Source organism: Rhipicephalus sanguineus, chromosome 5, assembly GCF_013339695.2.
Source record: "Rhipicephalus sanguineus isolate Rsan-2018 chromosome 5, BIME_Rsan_1.4, whole genome shotgun sequence".
NCBI lineage: Eukaryota > Metazoa > Arthropoda > Arachnida > Ixodida > Ixodidae > Rhipicephalus > Rhipicephalus sanguineus.
The window spans coordinates 77,423,214-77,432,959 of NC_051180.1; positions in this window are offsets into that span (position 1 = coordinate 77,423,214).

Sequence of the window (9,746 nt, forward strand, 5' to 3'; positions counted from 1 at the left end):
ACTCGCTTTAGATTCAAAAAATAGTTCTGCATGAAAAAATCTGCTTATTAACGTGGCCTCGGAGAATCACCACCCAAAACCTAACGAAGCTGTTTTTGTTTGTTTGTTTGTTTGTTTGTTTGTTTGTTTGTTTGTTTGTTTTCAATCACTTGCGTTGTGTTTCAGTTCTTTAGTAAGATGAATAATCGGGCATGAATAATAGGATAAAAATGAACATTAAAAAGATCGGCAGATACCATGCGCTGTGGGAATCGGTTTCATGCGAAGTAGTCAGCGAGTACTTCTGTGCTGTATTTTATGGCTTTGAGCGGAGCGTTACGAGGTGGATCGACGTGTTTTTGTAAGTGTAGTTGCTGTGTGCAGATCGTGGGCTTACCAAGCATGTCGACAACACTGGCGTTTAAAGGGTAACTTTAGTGCGACGTAACGTCAGCCCTCACGTTAGAGTACATACGTCAGTATTATCGAGACTAACTGCATTTTATGGTGCAGTCATGTGAATATCATGCGTAACTTTCGTTAGTGTATTCCTCTGGGGTCGAGCAATGTTTCACTATAGCTTGCTCAATCTTAGGCATACAAACGTAATGTTTATTAGACTGCTATACAAGTGGAGCCAAACAGGAACCCCAGACATTAGTTTGATATGACGACTTTATCGTAGGAGCAGATATGTAGTGTATAAAGGCGTTTATTGACGGCACTAGTCGACGAAGCACAACGGCGACAGTCAAGACACAGCGCGGACTCTGAGCGCGAGGAGCGTGCTGCCCGAGAAGAGCCGAAGGGGACGACCCACTAGAGAGCGCCCGAGAGGGCGACCCATTACATAGACTTCCAACGCTTCGCTACAATTACCCCGGGTACGAAAAAGGGAGCCGCCTGGCGACCTAACTGCTTGTCACTATGAGCGGGTCATGATAGGGCTTCAGGCGCTCCACGTTGACAATGTCGCGCCCTCGACGGCGCATGTCCGAAGATGGTTCAATGGGCTCGATCAGGTAGTTGACCGGGGATGTGCGTTCGACGACACGGTAGGGGCCGTCGTACTTGGGCAGCAGTTTGGAAGAGAGGCCAGGTGCAGTGGTAGGGACTGAGAGCCATACGAGTGCTCCAGGGCGGAACGTGGGCGCAGAAGTGGTGGTGTCACCGCGAATGCTCTTTTGCCGCTCTTGGTCATGCGTAGTAAACGTCTTGGCAAGCTCCCGACACTCCTCAGCAAGTCTGGCTGTGGCAGAAATAGGCGCACACTCAGACGGATCCGGCTTGTATGGAAGGATTGTGTCGATTGTGTGCGACGGGTGTCTGCCGTACAATAAGAAAAAGGGGGAGAAACCAGTAGTGCTCTGAGGGGCGGTATTATAGGCGTAGGTGACGAAAGGCAGAATGGCATCCCAATTGGTGTGATCGGCGGCGACGTACATCGAGAGCATGTCGCCGAGCGTGCGGTTAAAGCGTTCGGTGAGGCCATTCGTCTGCGGGTGGTAAGCAGTAGTTTTCCGGTGAACAACGTTGCACTCTTTCAGGATGGCTTCGACGACTTCCGACAAGAAGACACGACCTCGATCGCTGAGCAGCTCCTGGGGTGGACCGTGGCGCAGCATGAATCGGTGCAGCAGGAAGGAAGCAACATCGCGCGCTGTAGCCGCTGGGAGGGCGGCAGTTTCGGCGTATCGCGTAAGGTGGTCAACAGCGACGATGGCCCAGCGGTTACCAGCCGACGTTAGAGGAAGTGGTCCATACAAGTCTATGCCAACGCGCCCGAACGGACGGTCAGGGCAAGGCAGAGGTTGCAGAACTGCCGGCGACAGGTGCGTTGCTGTTTTGCGGCGCTGACAATCGATGCAGGAGCGAACGAACTTCTGCACGTAGCGGTACATCCCTCGCCAAAAGTACCGTTGGCGAATGCGGTGGTAGGTTTTCGATACCCCAGAGTGTGCGCACTGCGGATCAGAGTGGAACGATTCGCATATGTCAGAACGCAGACTGCGGGGTATTACGAGTAGCCACTGGCGGCCGTCGCCGTAATTGCGTCGGTGGAGGAGGTCGTCGCGAACGGCGAAATGGTGGGCTTGACGACGCAACGCGCGAGTGGATGGTGTTGCCGATGGATCAGTCAGCAAGTCTATCAATGAGGCGATCCAGTGATCCTTGCGCTGTTCAGTAGCGATGGTGTGAATGTCGATAGAAGAAACGGCATTGTGAGACACTGAGCTATGGGTATTGTCGTCAGGCAAGGGGGAGCGCGAGAGTGCGTCGGCGTCAGCATGCTGGCGTCCATTGCGGTACAGCACGCGGATATCGTAGTCCTGTAGGCGAAGTGCCCAGCGGGCGAGGCGACCTGAGGGATCCTTCAGTGACGACAACCAGCATAGTGCATGATGGTCGGTGATCACATCAAATGGGCGACCATACAAATAAGGTCGGAATTTCGTAAGGGCCCAGATGATCGCCAGGCATTCCTTTTCGGTGACGGTGTAATTCGCCTCGGCTTTAGTAAGCGTACGACTTGCATACGCCACGACATATTCAGGGAACCCTGGTTTGCGCTGCGCAAGGACAGCGCCAAGGCCAACACCACTAGCGTCTGTGTGTACCTCTGTAGGAGCCGTAGGGTCGTAGTGGCGTAGTATGGGAGGCGATGTCAACAAACGGCGGAGCTTTTCGAAAGCGTCGTCGCACTCGGACGACCATGAATGGAGGGGCCCGTTACTTCCGAGGAGCTTCGTCAGAGGCGATATGATAGTCGCGAAATTTCGAATGAAGCGCCGAAAGTAGGAACACAGTCCTACGAAAGTGCGCAGTTCTTTGACGGACGTAGGTTTCGGGAACTCGGTCACGGCGCGAAGTTTGCCTGGATCGGGGAGAATTCCGTCCTTGGACACGACGTAGCCGAGGATTGTCAGCTGCCGTGCTGCAAATCGGCACTTCTTTAGGTTCAGTTGCAGACCGGCGTCGCTCAAACGCGTCAAAACATGCCGTAGGCGTTGAAGATGGGTGGAAAAGTCCGGACCAAAAACGACGACGTCGTCGAGGTAGCACAAGCACGTGTGCCATTTCAGGTTGCGCAGAACGGTATCCATCATGCGCTCAAAGGTGGCGGGCGCATTACACAGCCCAAACGGCATGACGTTGAATTCGTACAGGCCGTCTGGCGTGACAAAGGCGGTCTTCGGTCGAGCGTCGTCAGCCATAGGTACTTGCCAGTACCCTGAGCGCAAATCGAGAGATGAAAAGAATTCGGCGCCTTGCAGGCTGTCAATCGCATCGTCTATTCGCGGCAGAGGGTACACGTCCTTACGAGTGATCTTGTTGAGTCGTCTGTAGTCGACACAGAACCGCACAGAACCGTCCTTCTTCGCAACAAGAACGACAGGAGACGCCCAGGGGCTGTTGGAGGGTCGAATAACATCGCGTCGAAGCATGTCGTCGACTTGCTCGGTGATTACACGGCGTTCTGTGGGAGATACGCGATATGGACGTTGCCGCAGTGGCAGGTGGGCGCCAGTATCGATGCCGTGCGTAACGGCCGAGGTGCGGCCGAGAGGCGTTTGAGCGACATCAAAAGAAGAGCGAAATTCTTCCAACAGGTCCAGAAGCTGGGAACGCTGGACCTGCGTAAGGTTGTCAGCTATGGTGGAACCAAACACGTCAGCGGGTGATGAACCAGACATCGAAACAGCACTGAGCGTACTGGAACTGCGGCCGTGCGTGTCATCGGGTTCGTCCATAACTTGTGCGTCTTCGAGGGGTTCCACGCTGGCGAGACATTCCCCTCGCACCAACGTAACACTGTACGGGGAGGGGTTGATTACAAAAATAGAGGTGCTTCCCTGAGTGATTTGAACGGTCGCGAAAGGCACCAGCAAGCCTTTCCTCGTGCAAATGCGGTCATATGGCGAGAGGAGTGCAACGGTGTCGGATAGACTGGCGCAGTAGACGGACACCGCCGTTGACGAGTTTGCAGGCAATTTGATGTCGTCTTTGACGAGTACCTTGCTCGCACCCGATGGACTGTCTTCCGGCGTCAAATTAGAGAATGGTGACAGCTCTATTTCGGCTGGTGCGCAATGAATGACGGCGTCGTGGCGGGAGAGAAAATCCCATCCGAGGATGACGTCGTGAGAGCAGGCAGGAATTATGATCATTTCGACGGCGTACATAGTGTCCTTAATCATGACGCGGGCTGTGCACACCGCTGTAGGGTGAATACGTTGGGCGCTGGCTGTACGGAGGGAGAGCCCGGAAAGTGGCGTCGTCACTTTGCGCAGTATTCGGCTAAGCTTTGCGTCCATAACGGATACAGCGGCTCCAGTGTCGATAAGGGCAGATGCACGAACACCGTCTACAAACACGTCTATCACGTTCGATGGGCTTCGCTGAGGGCTTTCACTGTTCGATCGCGTCGCAGCCCTTGCCTCGTGGACTGCGACGACTAGTTTTCCTGGTCGCGTGGGACCAGACGTGGCCGCATCGGGGACAAGTGAGCGGCGTCGTGGTGACGGTGAACGGCGGGTAGAGGGCGCTGGGCGAGACGGCGGTGACATAGGCTGCGGTGAATCGTAATACGGGCGGCTCGACTGGCTTGGCATGGTTGAGGCGACTGGAGGCGACTGCACGCGATTGCAATAGCGGGCGACGTGACCGGCGCAACCGCACGCAAAGCAGATGGCGCGGTTGTCGGAAGTGCGCCATCGGTTCGCCGGGGTGGGTCCCATCCATGGCCCAAGACGCGGTGGACGGGGCGGCGGCTGATAGGACTGCATGGTGGGCTGCAGTCGTGGCCTAGGAATGACGTCGGCGTACGCAGCCGGCACACTCGCCTGGAAGGCCTGTGGTCTGGCGACGACTTCGGCGTAAGGATGTGGGGCAGACACAGGGATCGCTGGGGGTGGCCTGGCTACAACTTGCGCGTAACTGAGTGGCGCAAGCGCCGCAGGTGGCTGGTGGTATTCCGGCATGACCTCCGCGATTTCCTGTTGAATAGCGCGGCGTAAGGGAGGCAGCAGTGTGGTCGACGGCTGTTCAACATGCTGCGACTGAGGCAAGGTCAGTAGAGAAAGCTGGCGGGCAATTTCCTCGCGTACAAATGACTTGACCTCGGCGAGCAAGCCCGAGTGATCAGAAATGGCCGACAAGCCAGCGAGGTCGGCGTCGCGTGATGGAGGTCGACGGGTCAGAAACCGCTGCCGGCGCAGCTCCTCGTAGCTTTGACAGAGCGTGATCACCTCTGTCACGGTACGAGGGTTCTTGGCGAGCAGCATGGTGAAGGCATCGTCGTCGATGCCTTTCATAACGTGTCGGATCTTGTCAGACTCAGACATGGTTACGTCGGCCTTCTTGCACAAGTCGAGGACGTCTTCGATGTAGCTGGTAAACGACTCACCGGTCTGCTGAGCTCGTTCACGCAAACGCTGTTCGGCTTGCAGTTTACGTACGGCAGGTCGGCCAAACACGTTGATGATGGCGGTCTTGAAATCAGACCACGTGAGGAAATCGGTTGCGTGGTTGTTGTACCACAGGCTGGCCACACCCGCGAGGTAGAAAACCAGGTTGCTCAGCTTTCCTGCCTCGTCCCATTTGTTGGGTACGCTCACGCGCTCGTATATCGCGAGCCAGTCCTCCACGTCAGTGCCATCCGCGCCGGTGAATATAGGAGGGTCACGGATGCGGGGGGAACCGGAGCATGGTGTCGGTACAGGGGGAAGCGTTTGCTGAGCGGCGTCTTGAGGCATGGTAGAGGGCACGGTACGGGATCGAAGCGCCAGGGGCATCGAACGGACCGAAGCTGGTTGGACGGCGCAGCACTCTCCACCAAATTATAAAGGCGTTTATTGACGGCACTAGTCGACGAAGCACAACGGCGACAGTCAAGACACAGCGCGGACTCTGAGCGCGAGGAGCGTGCTGCCCGAGAAGAGCCGAAGGGGACGACCCACTAGAGAGCGCCCGAGAGGGCGACCCATTACATAGACTTCCAACGCTTCGCTACAAGTGTTTATTGCTTTCTTGTAAAATAGATAGCGAGAACCACAACCACAATTGACGCTGCACCGACATTAGGCCTGCATAGGCTGTTTTTCCAAACCAGTCTATAGACCTGGCGTGGCTTTGGGCTAGATTACCTGATTGCCACGCAAAATGCTTGAGTTCGATTCCTGCTGGGATCCTAATTTTGTTCTTTCCATTCGTCGGGTCAACGCTTCCGATATCGTTTTTTCTTAACACTCTTGCATTTAAATTACTAATGTCTGTTCTCGCCGTTCCTGGGTAGATTTAAACTGTCAGTCACCTGTGGCGCGTACCCGTACACCGCGGCCCAGGGTAAACGGGTATGTGCCACACGTGTATGGAGTAAAGGATTGACGGCGTACGCGACAGGATTTTCAAGGTATTCATATCATGACCCGACAGCCATATTCGTCAAATCCTGTTTCCCTCCCATGCCAATTTTGGTCTACACCAAGTTAAGGAGGCCGTCATGAGAGCACCCAGACGTAGGCGGATAGATAGATAGATAGATAGATAGATAGATAGATAGATAGATAGATAGATAGATAGATAGATAGATAGATAGATAGATAGATAGATAGATAGATAGATAGATAGATAGATAGATAGATAGATAGATAGATAGATAGATAGATAGATAGATAGATAGATAGATAGATAGATAGATAGATAGATAGATAGATAGATAGATAGATAGATAGATAGATAGATAGATAGATAGATAGATAGATAGATAGATAGATAGATAGAAACGCTCAAAGTGCCAAACGTTCGCTAAGAAATGCTTCGCATTTAATATGTGAATATTTAACCGCTATGCATGAATCAAAAGATAGGTATTGTTAATTTGGTAATATTGGTAATCCAGCACGAAACTCGTTGCACTTGTGGCGGTGGATCAATACCATCTTTATATGCTGTTCCCGGTGTTCCCGCATTCGTGTTGAAAATCCGTTTGTTTGTGTAGGCACTGTAAACAATCCACGAACCAGACAGGAGAGTCCACAAACTACGAGGGCGAGCAAACAGTGAGGCTACACGAGCCCCTGGCTCACACTGTTTGCCTTTCCCTGCATGAAACCGTCAACGGGTTGGTGGAAGCGACCTCTGTATGGTGGGCTTTGAGTTTGACTTCATTAGGACCTTACGCGCAGCACGCTGCTTCAAAAGAGTACTTGAGTTACTACACCCTACTTTTGTTGCGGCTGTACACTACTAATATCGCATTAGGTTTTGCAGATGCTTTAATTACTTCATTAGCGAACTTTTGCAAGAATAGATGTAAAAGGATGCTCGAATACAGATTTCAATCATAACGCAGGCGCTTTTACTACACCTACAGCCTACTATTTTCGTTTATTAAAGAAGGTTTTGCGTTCGCGCCAACACGCACTAATTTTTCTGATTGCAATTTTGATTTTGAGCTTCGTATTCCTTCTGTTGTCGCCTAATAAGACGAAGTACGGAGACTGCCTTTGTGTTTCTGTCGTTATAAAGGGCATCGAAATAATATGCGGCGCCTTGTCGTAATTAACACTCACCTGCAACATGGTACATGAGCGTTTCGCACTTCGCCTTTATTGGATTAAGAGTGCTACGCAAAAAATATAACTCAGTACATCGCGCACATGACCTGTATGCCATAGCATCGGAGAACCTGCAGTGCGTAGCTCACGGAAATAAAATATGAAGTATTAAGCGAGAGATCCCCTAGAGCTTTGGATGTCGGCTACATTCGCCTGTCAAAGAAGACCGTGCAGCTGTCTGCAGTAAGCTTACCGCAGTCATATTTTATCCACCGCTACTAGCCATAAAGCTCGGAATTCTTATACGCTCCGATGTCATTATGTCTCTCAAACTTAGAGCGAAAATTTGTGACAAGAATATTCCCAATCTCATCGCAGATAACAAACAAAACATCAGAAGCGTAGACGTCAAAACATGAACATCGCGTGCAGAGGGACAGCGAAGGCAGCCCCGAGCTAACAAGACTGTCACTAACGAGTCCAAGTTCCACGAACCAACACTCGCCCCATCCGAACAGAGTTCCCCATATCCCGTCCTAGCTTTCTTTTTTTTCCATCATCCATTCAACGTGCAGGCCACAGAACGATGAAAGCCAACTGTCTTAACAGGAGCGAGCCTCACCGGAGGCTCCTATTTGCTCAGCTTCTTCCCTAGAAAAAACGAACGAAAGTGCTAGCACAGGGAAGTATGGGCAGTAACAGTCCTGGATGTGAAAGAGCATACAGCGAACACAGTCAAAAGTCTGACTACACATAAAATGAACACATAAAACACACAGCGCAGGAAATAAAAGTTCTCGTGCGAAAGAAGCCTACCGATCGATGAGAGCCCACAAGGATAGCACTCGCTTTTATTACGCGTGCATTTCTTGCTCGAGTAATGTCCCGTTCTGCCATGTGTTCTTTTTCGTTCTCTTTCTTTCTTTCTTTCTTTCTTTCTTTCTTTCTTTCTTTCTTTCTTTCTTTCTTTCTTTCTTTCTTTCTTTCTTTCTTACTAATTGCACGGTGTTAAAATCGATAACCTATAAGATATCTCTGACGAGTGGGGAAGCCTGAGACGCTCACAATCATCAGAGCATAGGTTTCTTACATTAGAGATACGATAACATTACCTTGAGGTTGGTCATGCATTCAAATTCATGTCACTGCCTGGTCAACGTGCCTTGGTTAAGCAGCTAGAAACATTTGTTATTTGATTCTGTTTACTGATTTTGACGTAATTGCTCACTATCGCTCATTTTGATCTCCACTGCTTGTAGATAGAAAGTCTGTTTGATTTCTCCCGTTCATTTCTCGTAAAAAAAAACACATATGACTTTTTACAGCAATAAGTATCCTTTTTCAAAGAACATCGCAGCATGTCTGTATGTGAAGTTGAGAACCGTGAAATGTAGCAAAGTTTTCATTTAAATTACTGACGAAGATGCTGCTAGATGTTCAAAATGGTGGTTATGCGGTCTTGTTGGTAAAAGGCAACTTTTTTAGAACCTTTGGGTACAGGGATGATCAAAAGTTCCCAAGTCGTAACGCCCGGCAGAGGAGCAGCAACTCGCTGCTTTCGGGGCGCTGCCATCGCAGTCACGCCTTGGCGCATGCTGGCGTCGAGAGTGTGCGTGGAGGGGTGTGTGCATACCTCTTCTTTTCTTGATCTCCTTGATAAGAAAGCGGGGAATAAACATGGTGCGTCGTGTTTCTTCACGGTTCGCTCTTCGAATTTTACTACTGTGCAGCGTGTATCGAGGCGGCATTGTTCCGGAAACTGACGCGTCATGCTTGCGGTCACATTCAGCTAGACACCGTATGCATTACCGTAGTTTTCGGCTTCCTGGAGGTCATTATCGTGCGCTTAACCCTCCATTGGCACTCATCCGTCTACGCAACGCAATTCGCTGCATTCGAACATGGTCGGAGCCCGAAATGTATTCAGAAGAGCTTGTGTTGGGGCTAGTTGGAACATCTTAGTGGAACAAGCAGCGCTGCACAGTAATAAAGTTGGAAGCGTGAACAATGAAAGAATATGACGCACCATCTCTTATCAAGGAGAGCAAGGAAGGGAGAGGAATGCACACCCTCCCCCCCCTCGCCCCCCCCCCCCCGCACACGCTCGACGTCAGCGTGCGCCAAGGCGTGATTGCGACGGCAGCGCTCCGAGAGCGCCCAGCTGTCTCTTCTTGGCCGGGCGGAGTGGCCTGGGACCAACCCTGTACG